The sequence below is a fragment of the Eurosta solidaginis genome, chromosome 2 (assembly GCF_040869045.1).
Source record: "Eurosta solidaginis isolate ZX-2024a chromosome 2, ASM4086904v1, whole genome shotgun sequence".
Lineage (NCBI taxonomy): Eukaryota > Metazoa > Arthropoda > Insecta > Diptera > Tephritidae > Eurosta > Eurosta solidaginis.
In genome coordinates, this window is record NC_090320.1 from 78,156,123 (window position 1) to 78,172,781 (window position 16,659).

Consider the following 16,659-nt stretch of genomic DNA (forward strand, 5'->3'; position numbering starts at 1 on the left):
TGATATTTGGCATATCTTTATTAACTTTTCAATGCAAACCCTGCAATTTTTCCTCCAAAAATATCATGAGTTTCAGGTCTAAGTATAATAAGAATTTTACCTGATTCCCGCAGTTGCAATAAATATTGAAAGTGCTATAACTTCTTTGTTTATTATTTTAGTAATATGGTTTCAAAGCAACATTTGTTTCTTGATTTTTTAAGTACCTTCGTTTGGTAAGGAAAAAAGCATACATTAGGGGGGGTAAAATTTTGTTAGCTGACCTAATCATTTGAAAACGACTTCATAGCTTAAAAGGACATTAAACGGAAATATGAAGCTTCTCAAGGCCAAAATAATGACATATCAATTTTAAAAATCGGACGTCAAATAACCAAGTTACAACGAAAAAATATTTTCGGCTGTATATCGAAGGATCAAAAAAATAAAAAAAAATGTTTCCGAAACCCTCTCAACATAATCTTAAAATTTAGGGACGGACATTAGCAACTTTTTTTTTCGACCCAGTCAAATTTGCATGATGTGGAAATAAAATGGTTTATTTATTTAACAATTTGGGTAAATAGAAACAACGTGACGTCAGGACGTACAAGGCGACAGCGTTTTCTCTTCAAAGCCTTTTCTCATGAGAATGGCATTCGAATCCGCACTCCTGCGATGGTTGAGCTGTTACGAGCACATTCAGCATAGTGTATTCTTTGTACAACACATAATTTGTACGTAAGTTTGTATCAAAGCTACAATGCGACTCCCTTTCGTACCATTTCTTTACCATAATGCTGTAGAAGATAATTCTAGCAGCAGAGCTAAACCCTGATAGTACAATCTAATATAAGAGCGTATGCTGACGATATTGATATTATTGGCCTGAATTAACGCGCTGTGGGTTCCACACTCTCTAGACTAGACAAATAAGCAAAATAAAAGCGGACTTGACATCCAAACGAACCAGCGCATTCGAGACTGTAAAAGACTTCATCTCTTTGGGAACCAGCATTAACAATAAAAACAATGTCATATGAGATGGCTGTTGGGGTGTTCGAGTCCTGTCCGTAATGCCGATCGCGAGTATTGAAGGAGGTTTAATGATGAGCTGTATGAGCTATACGCAGGCATGACGATAGTGCAGTGAATAAAACTCAAAATTTCGCTGGCTAGGTCACCTTGTGCGAATGTACGAAGACGTTCCGGCCAAGAAAATATTTTAGTCGCCACCGCAGTTTGGAAGTAGAGGAAGGGGAGACCTCCACAGAGTTTGCAGAAGAAGGTGGAGGAAGACTTGCCCTCCTTTGAACATAATGTAAAAGCGTCCTGAGCTACTCCCAAACAAAATTACCTTCTTATCTATCAGAAGAAGAAAAATAACCCTAAGCGGATGCCAACACCGGCTACGTCATCCACAATATCGATATTAACGAATCAACTAATACGACTGCATCACTGTTTTTTACCTCAAATTGATGGAGTTATAACTTTTGATATAAAGGTATATATAAATTAGAGATAGTAAAATAATTTATAATATTACAATAAACAAGTGTATCATTATTTATTCATTTTTTCGACTTATTAATCGATTTACATATGGAAGGATGTTATGCATTTTCTTATAAAAACATGTATTTTTATAAAAGTTTTTATCTTGTATATCAAACAAAACGTTTGACGTTTTTATAGATTTTATAGTATTTAATTTTTTTTGTTTCGACAAGTGTATTTATTCTACACTTTTACACAAACATTATAACCTTCATTAATTCCACTGATTATGTTCGCTTTTATGCAATTTTAAATGCATACGTGTGTCGCGCCCGTGACGCAGGACTTGCCCATTATGTATTTTTATACAACAAAAGAATAAAATGCATCCTGACAGCATTATTAATCTCTCATTTATATCAGAGATAGCACAAAAAACGTGAAATATTAATAACTGAATTCAAGAAATATATTCGACAGCTGCCTATTGAAATTTCCAATGCTTATCGAGGTCAATTGTAAATGGCAAATTGCCTATGACCATAACTAAAGCACAACTCAGCTCGTATGTAGGAAGCACTGTATCAATGATGATAATGGCACTTTGCTTTTGTTGCAACGCTAAAAAGGCCGAACGAGCGCTCATATATTTAGCAGTTAGCCGGTCAGTCGAATACTAAATAGTAAATTGAACAAAGCTCATAAGTACACAAAGGCATAAATGGATATTCAAGTGCCGCACACCTTGTGCTTGTCGCCTATTTGAAGGCTTGACAAACCGATGGCCAATAAATAATGTTCGATATTGTCTCTGCCCTTGCACTAGTACTCTGACCAATATTGCATGCAATGGATTCGCATACGCATATACAGAATAATTCTAGGGTGTTTGTAAGAATGGCAACTTAGCTGTAGAGCAGCTAGTGCTAGTGCTTATTATTAGAGCTGTGATCCTATATATTTCTTAAGTATCTTAACTACTAAGCCGGCCGATGGTTTTATACTGAGAAGGTTTCATGTGCACAGCTTTCAATTATAAAGATCAAGAGACATACGCACTGTGCTACGGTGGCCGGCATCACAGGGTTCCGGGACTGTTGTAATTTTATTTATGTTGGTACTTCTCCTAAGCAATACCGATAGTTAGTGATGATTACCTATGTCTAGCAGTACTCCCCGCACATTTTGGGTAGTTGTTTCATATTCTGCTTGCACATTTTGTATTTCTGATCACCCTAGAAAATATTCATAGAGATGTGTAATGTGCACATGTGTGTACGTTTGCGGCAATTTAATTTTAAAAAAAGTCACTGTAAATGGCACTTGCACTGTATCAACTCAGGTCGCACACATTTTCATGCTCCAGCACATGGTTAACCAAAAAAGAAAAAAATTGCTACCACAGGCAAAAACACATTTAGTTCCCCCGTGGGATGTAAGTACGATAAAAGAACTTACCCTGCCGGAAAAAGTATGTAATCGCAAAAATGTTACCATTTCAGCTTAGTATTTAAATAAAAACAAAATAAAAAGATTAAGAAATATAGGAAAACAAACGCCAACAAGAAAAATATTACTTCACAACTGTTTTATACCGTTTTTTGGAAAAAGGTCCCGGCGAAGCCCTAGTTAAGCTGAGAAATGTATGGTTCTAAATTTTTCCTTGAGTAACGACCCAGAGAGCACACGTCGGCTAAACACATACATACACATAACTGTTATTTAGGCAGAACAACACATGGAAATTAATTTACTATAAATACATCGTACGATACGTTTATTACTTCAATTAATTCTAGTCGGATATAGCAATAATTATATTAGGCCCACTTGCAGAACGGCAATGTTTGACAACTTTTTTAAATTAACTCAAGAGTTCAGTTCTTTTCGTAAGCCTTGGAGTTAAAATCATTTATAGCCTTTTCAATGTTGATGGAAAGTTTTCCTTTTTTGTATCAAAACATAAGAACCTTCTCATAATGCACACATTGGGACATATGGAAACTATTCAAACATTCTTATATTCGATTTCGCATATTCGAATAATTGCTGCAGAAAGTTTCTTCAAATGTTAAAGCTTCGATAACACAAAAAAAAATACTTGAAATTGAAATTGAATATGTTTCGTTTTAATCATTTTTTATTACAAACTATATCGTCGCTCCCAACGAAAACTAGCACGTTTCAAGCTATACAGCGGTGGTTTGTTTGACTGATAAATTGCTACTTCTATTCCTTCTTATCAACTATATTTATTCACCGTTGCGCCATCTGTTGCAAATCACTGATAATGCTGGATTTGTTTATTGTCAATTACTTTGTTTGACATTCCCAAGTGCTCTTGGTTTATTATCAATTGTTTTTGTTTTTGTCGTTGTTGTTGTCTGAAAAAATTTCTACTTACTATTCCAAAAACAAAATACAATTTTTCAATTATAGACAAATTAAAAAATAATAATTATCATTAGAAAAAATTATTGTTCTGGCCTTGAGCTCGAAACTTGAATCATTTATCAATAAGCCGATAAAAACAAAAACAATTGTTAATAAAACCGTTTAACTTAAAGATTTGATATGATATCCCAATAATCGTTGAGTTGCAATTATTCAAATCATCTAAAAAATCAACTATACAAATAGTGAAATTCGATTAATAGACGTTCAATAATCTAAACCCGATTTATACAAAATTTCTAATTGTTTTAAGAGCTATATTGTAAACGTTTAGACTATCTTATGCGGATTTACTGCATGTGTAAACATGGTGTAAGGGTACCTACTTAAATGCTAAGTAATTTCGCCTTGTAAGTTTTGTCCTTAAAATATGAATGAAATTCTTAGTATGTATAATCCAAATTAAGAGTATACTGGGAACATATTTTGTTCGCTGCACATTTTTAGCCACCACTGTTGTAGTAAATGTAGTTACTATTTTTTAGGCGACCTCATGGACTATAAAGAGGTGTTGACCGTTAGTGTTCCGTGGCTCGTAGTCTGGGTATGGAATTATCTTCTATTATTATATTTCCTTAACTTGTTCCAATGCTCCAGTCCTCCAACTTAAGAATCAAAGTCTACGGAACAAGTGCAGTATACGGACAATGCTGATATAAAAAACGAAAAATGGAGATCGATAGGTATTAATAAAAGAAACATAACGGTTAATTTTTTTTTATTGGGCAAACAACAACAACAAAAGTTATTAAAGGTCAAAGTTCATAATAAGCTTTTTTTAAATCTAAATTACTTCTAACGTATTGAACCGATTTTCAAAATTTTGACGTCGTTGAATATGTATTTCCAATACCTTTCATTTGATGTATATTTTAAGTATATAACTGCAAAGAATTTCCTGAAATAATATAATTTTTTAAAAAACATATCAAAATTTTTAAAAACTTATTTTTTTTTTTAATTTAATTGCTATATTAAATATATGAAAATATAGTTTGGTAGATGGGAAATAATTTAAGCTTTCATTTAAAATTATACATAATATCCTTAGTCCTATCAATGCAATACCAACTGTCGTGTTCCTGGTATACCAAAACTTAATTTTGGGCAAATTAACAGTAATTCTGCGCAATACACCTGGTATTTGTTTCCTTTATGTGCAGAACACCTTTCCGAGTTGGCGGCCTTCGGCCGCGCTTATTTAAATAACCCTGGGCTACGCCATGCCAAGTCCGGGTGGTTGCTTGAACCGTGGCAACATGCCACGGTACGCACTCTTTTGCGCGTTTTTAGGTACAGCCTAATAAAATTACAACAACCATGTTTTGAAAATGGCAATAAGGCCATACTGGCTTTATTTCAATATAAATACACATACATACATATGTACAAATAAATATGCGTAATTTACTTAGTAAATATAGCACTTTTAAACATCGAATTTTTTAAGTATTTTACGGGATAGGAATACAAACAGCATATCAAATTAAAGGTAATTTTACTACCTATACAATGAAAAATTTTGAAAATCGGTTGGATACTTAAAGAGAAGTTTAGATTTAAAAAAAAAACTTCATATGAACTTTGACCCTTAATAACTCCTGTTATTGTCATTTGCCCACAAACAACATTGTGTAGTTATACTCACCTTGACCATGTCTATCAATCCTCGTACTTAATTTTTTGATTTTGGAATTGTCCGTATACTGCACTTAAGCCACTCTGTTTAACGACTAGTTGCAGAATATATCACAGGCTTAGATTTATTAACGTAATTATTTGAGAACGGACGTGTTTGCTTTGTGCTGTGGGGTGCGCGCTTAGTATACACAACCAATAGTGTTAAAAGTATAAAATAAACAATTTATAAGAACGCTAATTTATAATAAACATTGCTATATACATACATAAAGTTTTACTGCTAAATCTATAAATAACTAAATATAAACATGAATTGCGTATTGTGCAAAGGTAAAATCGACCGCTCTGACCAAAACAAAATTGTATGCATTGAGTGCAATTGGATTTTCCACGACGTGTGTGTAAAAATGACGGCCGCTGAAAATGAGTACATGAAAGCCAAAAGTGTTAAATACCGCTGTAATCTGTGCTCCACTGCACGGCGAAACTCAATTCATCGAGATACTTTTATACCAGCCCAATTAACGCAACCACAAAACAAGCAAATAGCAGTGCAACAACATTGCAAGTCGAAGCCAAAGCCACCAGCCATAACCGGTTCTTCAGCTGAGCTACAACAAAAAACCTCAAGCAATAATAGCTGTGTTTTTTTTCACGTCTAAATACGTTTACGCTTGGACTGCAAAGCGACAAACTTTAAATTTAGAACTACTAAATTTCAATACGGATTATACTTAGATGTAACTGAAATATGTGTCCATGTTTCACCCTCTGCACTAATTCCATGTATTCTATGCGTGTCCATTTTTCGGTACACCCTGTAGCTATAGCTAGTTGTTTAACCACTGCCACTAGATGGGTCTCCTAAGCGTTATCTAAGCGAGGATAGGCGTTTTTTTCACGCGCAAACGAAACGTATACGCGTGTAAAAAAAAACACGGCTAATAATAATGCTCAACTGCCTAATGCGGCAGTTATGCGGCAGTTACTCACGAACGTACGTACCAAAAACGTGTCAGCTGACACGACCTATCTTATGAGTGTACAATGTAAACGAAAACTCACCGACGTGCAACGCCCGTACGTACGTAGCCCGGAACGCAGAAATAAAGCTGGAGACATTGGTGCTTTATCGGTAACCGTATCGGTAACCTTATAACAGCTGATTCGACCAACCTTATGAGAATCAATGCAATCGATTATTGGTGCCGCTAAGGTCGTAACCGTATCGTAGCAAACCAATTGGGTTTTGGTTTACCGTCGTAAAGATAAACAGCTGATTACGTTAGGGATACGGATACAGCGATACGACATACGGCACCAATGACTCCGGCTTAAAACAATTTTGATTTTTTCCGCAAGATCGTGTCAGCTGATCGCTCTCTCACTAGACAGAGTTGCCTAGTAAACTTTTGTGCGCTAATTTTTGACCGTTTACAGTTTCATGCAAAAACACTAATTAAAGTTTGAAAAATTGTGAAAATAATCCGAAATAATTATGTAAAAGTGCAGATTATAAATATGTAATCTATTTATATTTATTTAATATTAATTCCAGCCTTTTACAACATCAGAAATTAAATTGGAAAAAGCTGATGTTTGCATAAGCATGCATGTAAAATGGTCAATGGCAACAGTGCTTATCTGTAAACAATACACACACAAATATGTTATGTACATGTACACACACGCACACATTGATTCCTACGGGCTTGAGGGTTCGGTCAAACGTGTTTCGTACGACAAACGTCCGTACGTACGGCACACGTCGGTGGGTGATTGCCGCTTAATGATAGTACTGGTAACCATGATGGAACGATACAAGGTGGCAGCATGGTGACATACCTACAAACATAAATAAAAATTCCATGTATTTTGTTTTTGTAAATTCGATGGACAAATCGTACTGCGCCGAAAGTTGATGTATCAAATCAAATAAAAAAAGGGTATGATCAGCTGTCCCATGCTGCCACCTTGTATCGTTCCGCCATGCTGGTAACGAAAGTGCGGTAAATTCAGAAGAGAGTGATAACATAACTCTACAGATGTTATATAAAGAGATAATGCAAATTAAGCAAATGAACATAGATTTTTTGGAAACAATAAATAGTTTGAAAGGGGAAAACAAAACACTAAAAGAGAAAATCGCGAAACTTCAATGTAAGGTGAGTTCATGGTTCAACTATATACAGGTTGGCTCATCTGTAAAGCAACAAAATATGTCTGTTCAAATTGTCAAAATCTGTGTATTGGTGTTGGTGCGAATGGTATGGAATGGAAACATAAAACTTAGCAGTGTTTGTATGTGTAAGTAAAATGTTGCCAATGTGTTGGTTTCATTTTGAGTTTGTCATCTCCTTTTGACAATCCCTTCGACCATGCAATGACATAAATAAAATCAGCTGATGAGATGAGCCAACCTGTACATAATTGAAGCATGGGTGAGTTGGAGTGAGCAGAAACAGCTGGGGGCCTACTCTGTATTGCGATGCGAAAGAAAAAATACGCGAAATCGCAAAATCGGTACTCTGTATCTTGACATTCGCATGTATATTTTGAATTTCGCATTCACATTTTGCCCATTCGCAACTTTTCTCCCTTTTCGCATTGCCGGCACTCTGTAAAGCGAAAGCGAATGTCAAACAGCATTCATTTTCGCATTTTTCTTGCTACAAGTAATAGGCATTCGCATTGTTCAAATATGTAAGTATTAATTGATGATTTTATAAATTGATATCTTTATATTCATTTAAAAATATATAGGACAACTCAAAAAACAAAACAAACATAAAAGCAACAATTTGTAATCCTAGTGGACTTAAAATACATAAATAAATAACAATTAAATCGAAACCACTTTTTTATAAAGCATTTCTATTTGAAATCATGTCATTTTTTATTTGTTCTCTGATGCAACTAGCAATATTTCCCATTCTATGATTTTCCACGTTTTCTGTATTTATCACGTTCACTTCTTCCAGTTAAATTTCTGAACAAGGAGGATTTCTTCATTTAAATCAATCCTTTATTCATTTAAATCGTTCCATAATGCTACAGAATCCTTTTTTTAATTTGTTCAACAAAAATTAATCGTTTGCCGAAATTGTAATCGCATTGTTTCTTTTGTTCTCTTTCTTTGAGTTTGGTCAGTGATGCATACTCAAGCAAAAAATTAGCGAAAAATAAAAAAGCGACACTGTTAGCGATGCGATAGCGCTACAGAGTTCCAATTACCTTTCGCATCGCAATTTATTTTCGCATCGCACTGCCTTTCGCATCGCAATACAGAGTAGGCCCCCTGAAAAGGGACATAGAAATTGTTGGTATACCTAACACAGCCAACGAAAATATAGACGAGTGCTTAGAGAAAATACTCGTAGGCGCGTTGGGAGTTTCTATGTCGCCTAATCAAATTGAGAGACGATACTTTAAACAACGCAAAGATTCATCACCTCAAAAAATTCTGTGTGCGTTTCTCTTCGTGCGAAGTAAAGCAAAAATTCATGAGTGCAAAATCTCTGGCAAAGAAGAAAATCACTACTGAGATTTTTTCAAGCACCAGTAGCCGTGTTTTTTTACACGTAAACGTCTATACGCTTAAACTTTATATGGACTGCTAAGCGTCAAACTTTAAATACACCTCTGAAATTGCTGCGCAAAAAATGTGTACTACTAAATTTCAATACGCATTATACTCAGATGTAACTGAAATATGTGTTTATGTTTCACCCTCTACATTAATTCTATGTATTCTATGTGTGTCCACAATTCATCGCAACTGATTCAGCTATATGTTATACCCTATGGCCGTCAGAGGGTTGTGTCTCCGCTTTTCGGTACATCCTGTGACTGTAGCTAGTTATTTAACCACTGCCGCTAGATGGGTCTCCTAAGCATTAAGCGAGGATAGGCGTTTTTTCTCATGCGCAAACGTAAACGTATACGCGTGTATAAAAAAATACGGCTAGTGATAAGAAAAAGATATATGTTAATAACAGTTTAACGTACTGCAACAGAGCTCTGTATGCTGCTGTTAGTAAAGTCAAAAAAGAGAAGCGGTACAAATATATGTGGTTTAGAAATTCTAAAATAATGTTAAAGAAAGCTGATAATGACGATGTTGTTGTTGTACGATCATTTGATGATTTGTCTGGAATTCCAGACTAGCTTTTTGTTATTATTATTACTTTTTTTTGTTTTAACCTTAAATATTAAATAATGGTAATATACAATATGTAATGCATCAAAACATACGTAGTCTAAGGTCAAACATCGATTCACTACTGTGAATGCACTTAGAATCTTAACAGCTATTTCTGGAGGAGTTTGCAGATTTCTTGAATAATGAAACTACGAGTAATGTAATTATATTAGGTGATTTAAATCTAAAGTTAATGCAATTGAATGACTTCTGAAAATTATCTAGCTTTACTGGCTAGTCACGGATTCTCTTCGTATTTGAATGAATCGACTAGGAGTTCGTCTGGGACTTGCCTGGATCATGTTTTCTGTCGACTCAGTAGTTTATGTTCCTGTACTGGTATAAACTTGGATCTTAATATTACAGACCATAATATGACTGGTGTCCAACTAGGCTATCTTCCACATACGAAAACAAAACACAAATCACATTTTACGAGAATAAATTATTCAATACTTAATGAAAAGTTGCGTCAAGAGGATTGTACTGATGTTTACTCGGAGGCAGACATTTCAAAAGCGTACTCCTTATTTTTAAAGATACTGCAGACTTACATACAGCTTTCCACTTACACCTACGTTCCGCGTAAGTTTAAAATCAAATTTAAACCATGGATAAGTTCTGACCTTAGCAATAAAATAAAGCTAAAAAACAGAATACTTAAATTGTCTTATTAAATTGTCGCGGAAACTGCAAAAAAGAATGGGAAGTTGTTAATAGCATTATAAATAGGAATAGTAAAGATGGTGAGCGGAATATTTCTTTAAGTGAATGCGGTAATGTTATTGACAACCCCTTTGCTGTTTCTCGTATTTTTAACGATTTCTTCGTATCCGTTGGGCAATCTAATGCTTCTTCATGCGAATGCGTCTTGTTTGGTGGCGGCACAATTAGCTCGAGCAATAGTTTTTTGTTTGAACCTTTCTCAGACTCTGAGATCCTGAGTATAATAAAAGAACTAAGCAACTCCGGTTCTTGTGGTCACGACCGTATTTCTAATAAGCTCCTTAAAAATGTAGCCCTTAATCTATTGGACATTTTGAAGAATCTGTTTAATGCTAGCGTTTATTCAGGAACCTTCCCCGAAGATTTGAAATGCGCCATTATTATTCTTTTGTTTAAAAAGGGTAATAAGAAAAACAAAAATAACTACAGGCCGATTTCTCTACTTCCTTCTATTTCTAAGGTTTTTGAGAGGGCTGTTAAAAGCCGCCTTTTACTATTTCTGGAAAGCAAGTATTTTTTAGTCCTGCCAGGTTTGGGTTTAGAACTTGCCGCTCAACCGAGGATACTTTATTAGAATACTGTTCCTTCATCTATCGGGAATTGGACAAAAAAAAGAATTGCGCGAGTCTATTTGTGGATATCACCAAAGCATTTGACACAGTGGATCATTCCATTCTACTTAATAAATTATATTATGCGGGGATTCGAGGATTCATACATGAGTGGTTTGCTGTGTTCTAAGCATTTCTAATCCAATAACTATTGGCGTTCCACAGGGTTCTATGCCGGGTCCAATTTTATTTCTAATATATATTAATTCAATTTCCGATATGCCTTTCGTGAGAAAGGTCACTGCATTTGCATATGATCTTGCTATAGCCTATGGCTCGTCGAATACTTTGGATCTGGTAGCCAACATAAACCACGATGTACATCTTTTAAGATCCTGGTTTGCCAAACACAAACTCGTGGTCAGCACTAAAACCAAGCTTATGTTTTTTAGTTTGAATGCAAGAAAATCTGCAGATGTAAATATTGTTTTTCATTCCGCGATTTGTGAACGCTTTGCACTTCACGAGCACTTGTGCAAGAAGTTCCTGCTCGGTACGTTTGATCGGCTTGCTTGTAGCAGCAATTGTTTCATGATTGACACTGTTGAGAACTTCCAATACCTAGGAGTAACTGTGGACCAGAATATGAATTGGGGCTGTCACACATCCCGTCTTAAGCAATATTTCCAATTTTCTTTACGCTGTTTTTATCATCTAAGAAGCTGCTGTTCTAAATCTACTCTTAAAACACGTATATTATGCTTTATTTAATTCTAAATTAATGCATGAAATCAGCTGCTGGGGAGGCGCTACCCTGAGCAAAATTCAACCTATATTTGTTTTGCAAAAATTTGTTATTAGAAACTTATCTAATGTTAATCGATTGCATCCCTCAAGAGAGCTTTTTAGAAGTCTAGCGATCGTTCCAGTAAGAGATATTTATTATTTTAAAGTTTTAAAATTTTTTTTCATAAGGTGTGGATACCTACATAGTATGAGATCGGAAACCTATAATCTAAGGACAAACTCACATCCTGCTGTAGTTGTACCTTCCTCGCGAACCACACACGATAGTATCTAGAAAACTTTTTAATGCACTACCTGCCGAAATTCGTGCCTTACGAAAATTACAACAATTCATGAAAAACGTGAAGTCCTTTCTTTTGGGCCTTTGGCATACCGAAATCGAAGTTTTGCTGCGGACCAATTCATAAACCGTTTTTAATTAACTAATTTTGTCTTATATTCGTTGCTTTCCTTTGCATTACCTTATCTTTACAAAAGCTCTATTAAATGCGTTAGTTACATAAATAGATTTATTTATACCTATTTTCAACATATAATTAATTTTTAACTTTAATATTTAACAGTCCACCCCACTGTATATTCAATAAAGATGACATTTGACACTATGTAAAGTATAACATATAAAATATCTTACCTTTTCTTATATCTAGATGTACTTATCTATAAGTTGTAAGATTGTATGTTTAAACTTTGTGTTGCGCAGTTTGTAATATTGCGAAACTTGTACATAAATAGATATAAGTAAAATGCTCAATAAAAATGAATGAATGAAAATGAAATTCAGTTGCACCCTAACAAATGGCCAACACGCACTTACTTCCGATTTTTTGTTCAACGCATTTATTCCCATTTGTAAAAGATGAAATCCTTTACTAACAACATGAGCGGGCGATTTCTCATGCCCTTAAGGTGTTGTAGAAGAGACCTCGAATTGGAATATAAACAGTTTGCAGTGAGAAGATTTAAGGAGGCGATGGTAGATTGAAAACGTTTTTCGGCATGCATTATCTAAAGAAATAATTTTTCATACCACTTTGGGACACTGCTTTTATAACAACAACTGTAACATTCCTATATCTCCTTTTTCATGTTTAGATACATATGTGTATGTATTTATGAATTGTATGTGGCAAAGTGAAAAGCTAACACATTTTCTAACGACCCGCATGTGGATTCGCATAAATGCATCTTTAAAAAAAATATGAGTATTTACTTGATCTTTGGACATGTTGCATTGCAAATACATTTGTAGTTACATAAGCACTAATATTAACCCACTAGTGCATCCAATACCGAAACATCCCGAGAATTTGAGATTTGGAAAAATTAAAAATCGTGTTCAAAGGATTCATTTTTCGAGACTTTGCTGATGTCTTTCAGCTAAAGACCAAATAGAAATAGCAATATATTAGATTCGGTCGATGCAACATGATCCTGTCCCCAAACTCCAGCCTCTAATACGAGCTTTCGCTAACGCTAAGACTCAATCGCCAAAAATATCGAAAACAGTTTAAAGTTTCGAACTTTTTATAGCCGGTCAATTCGTTCAAATTGATTAATAAAAATAAAAATAGGCTTTATTTGACCAATATGTGCTTTAGAGTAAGTCAAAAGACTCCACTAGTACAACCCGACGTTTCGCTAATCATCTTAGCATCCTCAGGGGTGAACTAAATTTATTTCAATTATTTTTCCCATATCAATCAACAACAACAACATTATAACATGTAAGATAAAAAAAACAATAGTTAAGAATTAAATATGTAAACCTTACTGATTAATATCACAATTGTATATGGAGCACTTACAATTTTTGTATACGTTAATATGTTATTCTTACATATTGCACTTAACTTTATCATCAATATACATATTTTAATTTAAATTAAATAAATTTAGTCAAAAAATGTTTATGTTGATACCCGTTTGTTTGGGTACACTTGTCAAATGTGGTTAATTGTTTAATTGGACTTTGATTCATGTATGTTTGTTTGTATGTATGTAGGTTGTTTCATATGCATAACAGATAAGTTGAAGAAATGTCATGTTTAAAGTTTCGTCCGTCTTGAGTAAATATGTATTGAGATATCTTCACCAAATTTGGTACACGAGCTTATCTGGACCCAGAATAGATTGTTGTTGAAAATGAGCGAAATCGGATGATAACCACGCCCACTTTTTATATATACACATAACATTTTGGAAAACACAAAAAACCTAATTACTTAGTAAATAATACACCTATAATGTTGAAATTTGACGTGTGGACTGATATTGAGACTCTTGCTAAAAATTTGAAAAAATGTTTGAAATGGGCGTGCCACCGCCCACTTGTGATAAAATCAATTTTACAAATATTATTAATCATAAATCAAAAATCGTTAAACCTACCGTCACAAAATTCCGCAGAGAGGTTGCCTTTACTATAAGGAGTGCTTTGAAGAAAAATTAACTAAACCGGTTAAGGACCACGCCCACTTTTATATAAAAGATTTTTAAAAGAGTCGTGGACGAATAAAATAAGCTATATATTTGCAAAAAAGAGCTTTATATCAATGGTATTTCATTTCCCAAGTGGATTTATAACAATAAATAGGAAAGACTTCAAATTAAAAAAATGGGCGTGGCATCGACCCTTTTATGACTAAGCAATTTTCAATGTTTCGGGAGCCATAACTCGAAGAAAAATTTGTTCAGAATAGAACCATATGTATATGTATTATTGCGCCGCTTTGTTACACTATTAAGCACACAAAACAAACAACAACCGCATTTCTAGTGTACAGATGTGTATGTAATGTTCGGTTTCATACGAACTTAAGACTTCCTTACTTTTTATACGACGAATGTAATTTTTTTCATTTGCTTGTTTAAATAGTTTATTAGATATCTCTTAATCCCGAAGTTATTATTTGAAGAAATTGTACAGAATTTCGGTATCTTATGATTAGAAGCACTAATAAGCACAAAGAAGTAGCTAAGATTTCTCTCAGTGCGCTTTAAATCAAATCGATATTAAGTACATTGATGCATATCGTTTTTTTGGATTTAGATAGAGAATGAAAAGTAGTTTGAGCAAATTTATGGGATTTGACAGGACGGTTATGTGGGCAAAATGTAAATAACCTTGAGTAAATAACTTTTATCCTTGATGAAGAATTCCAAACTGATTTTTTACGCATTTGCGTACATATAGTAGATACATACATTGAATATATCAAGCAAACTATGATTTTATGAACGTCCATGCATTAAACTCAATGGACGACAATTGCATTTACGGAAGATCAATTGACGTGCTTCGGTAAATGGAAATAAATTTAAGTACGGTTATGTAAAATAGCAAACAAATACTGTAACGAATTTAGGGCAATTCCCCTTATTTGCAATCTTCTTCTAACATTCGAATCACTGAACTGTTGAAAAAATAACTCCACTATTCAATAATACAAAATGGCCTTTATTAAAGATCCTCACAGTAACACTACTATTGCTCGCCAGATAGCGTCTTAAATCAAACTGATTGTCGTGCCTCTACTGTTGCTGCCTTTTATACTCTGTGATTTCTCGTTTGCATACTTCTAGGCTCTTCCAGAAGTTACTTAGTTACTTCTATATAATTATAACTACAGATGCACGTGTATAGCTTCTCATATGCGCTTGCATTTGAGAGCGACACTTCCACAATTATAATTGCATACTTTTGGGAGCATCTCAGATAAGATATCTGCTTGTGTTTGTGCGTCTCTTCTCCGCTGCGTGTACGTACATAAGTGAAGACATAATGATTGATCTATTGATGTGCATACAAGTCACTGCTTAGTATCGGCTTTGTGATGATAGTATCCCTTAATGTTGCTAATATTCGTCACAATACAAAGATTGTATAGACAACACATTTTTTTTAAATATGATGCATTTTGAAGCAGATACGAAAATGCAAAATATTAGACACGAAAGCTCAACTCCCCAAACCAACACTACAGCAATATAGCTTTGTATGTACATATGAGCCGTTTATTTTAAAGTGGCATAAGTCATTTCCAACTCATGGTCTTAAATGCATTGTTATTTTTGAACGAATGCATATATAGATGGTTCTACAATTATAAAATAATAATAAGAATTGCATCTTTTGGATATTGGACTCTAAAAAACTGGAGGCGAGGAGAGATACAAACAAATTACCACTGAACCTAAACGACATGAAATGACTTATGCCACTTTCAAAATAAACGGCTCATATGTACATTAAATGATGTTCACACGGCACCTAATTGAGGCTTCAATTAATTCACTACGCTTTTTGCGAAATGTCCTATACACGGGGCGCTTTCTTACTTCATTCGCCCTTTGTTTGGGAGCAGCAGATCAACAAATGTTTTTATAACTATTATTATTTATTGCCGACCATAGTAAGTACAGCTCTTTCATTTATTTGTTTCTACCCTATAACACCATTAAGCATCGCATGTATACCACAATCATGTGAAATACACTAACGTAGCCTAGTTAGGTGGAAGGATCTGGACAATAAGAGCAATCAACAGAAGGTTGAAAATGTGGAAGGCTAGCATGCCTAGAAATATCAAATACAGCGAGCAGCGCACGTCACGAAGAGTTTTATGTCATCCTTCACTTGGTGCCTCTTCATGTGTTCGTGGAAGAAGTTCTTAGACTCTAAAGATTCAACAAGGGACGACCAAGGGTACGCTACGATGACAGGGCTGGGCGACGAAGTAAATGGTGTTCAAGCTATGATATGGTCTGATATGGACTATATTGTAGATATTGTTGATT

At 34.5% G+C, this 16,659-nt stretch overlaps 1 protein-coding gene across 8 annotated transcripts in view; it reads right to left on the reverse strand.

The window, feature by feature from the left end:
- drl (derailed) overlaps positions 1-16,659 on the reverse strand; it is a 380,401-nt gene that overhangs the window by 125,342 nt on the left and 238,400 nt on the right. The window contains exon 1 of one of the 8 annotated variants that reach the window (XM_067765860.1): positions 762-2,147. The exons of 5 other annotated variants lie outside the window; for them this stretch is intronic. The gene's annotated coding sequence lies outside the window, so the exon portion shown is untranslated. Of the gene's footprint in view, positions 1-761; positions 2,148-5,581; positions 5,779-16,659 lie in introns of those variants that run through there. 2 more of the 8 variants (XM_067765861.1, XM_067765855.1) reach the window with 2 other exon arrangements.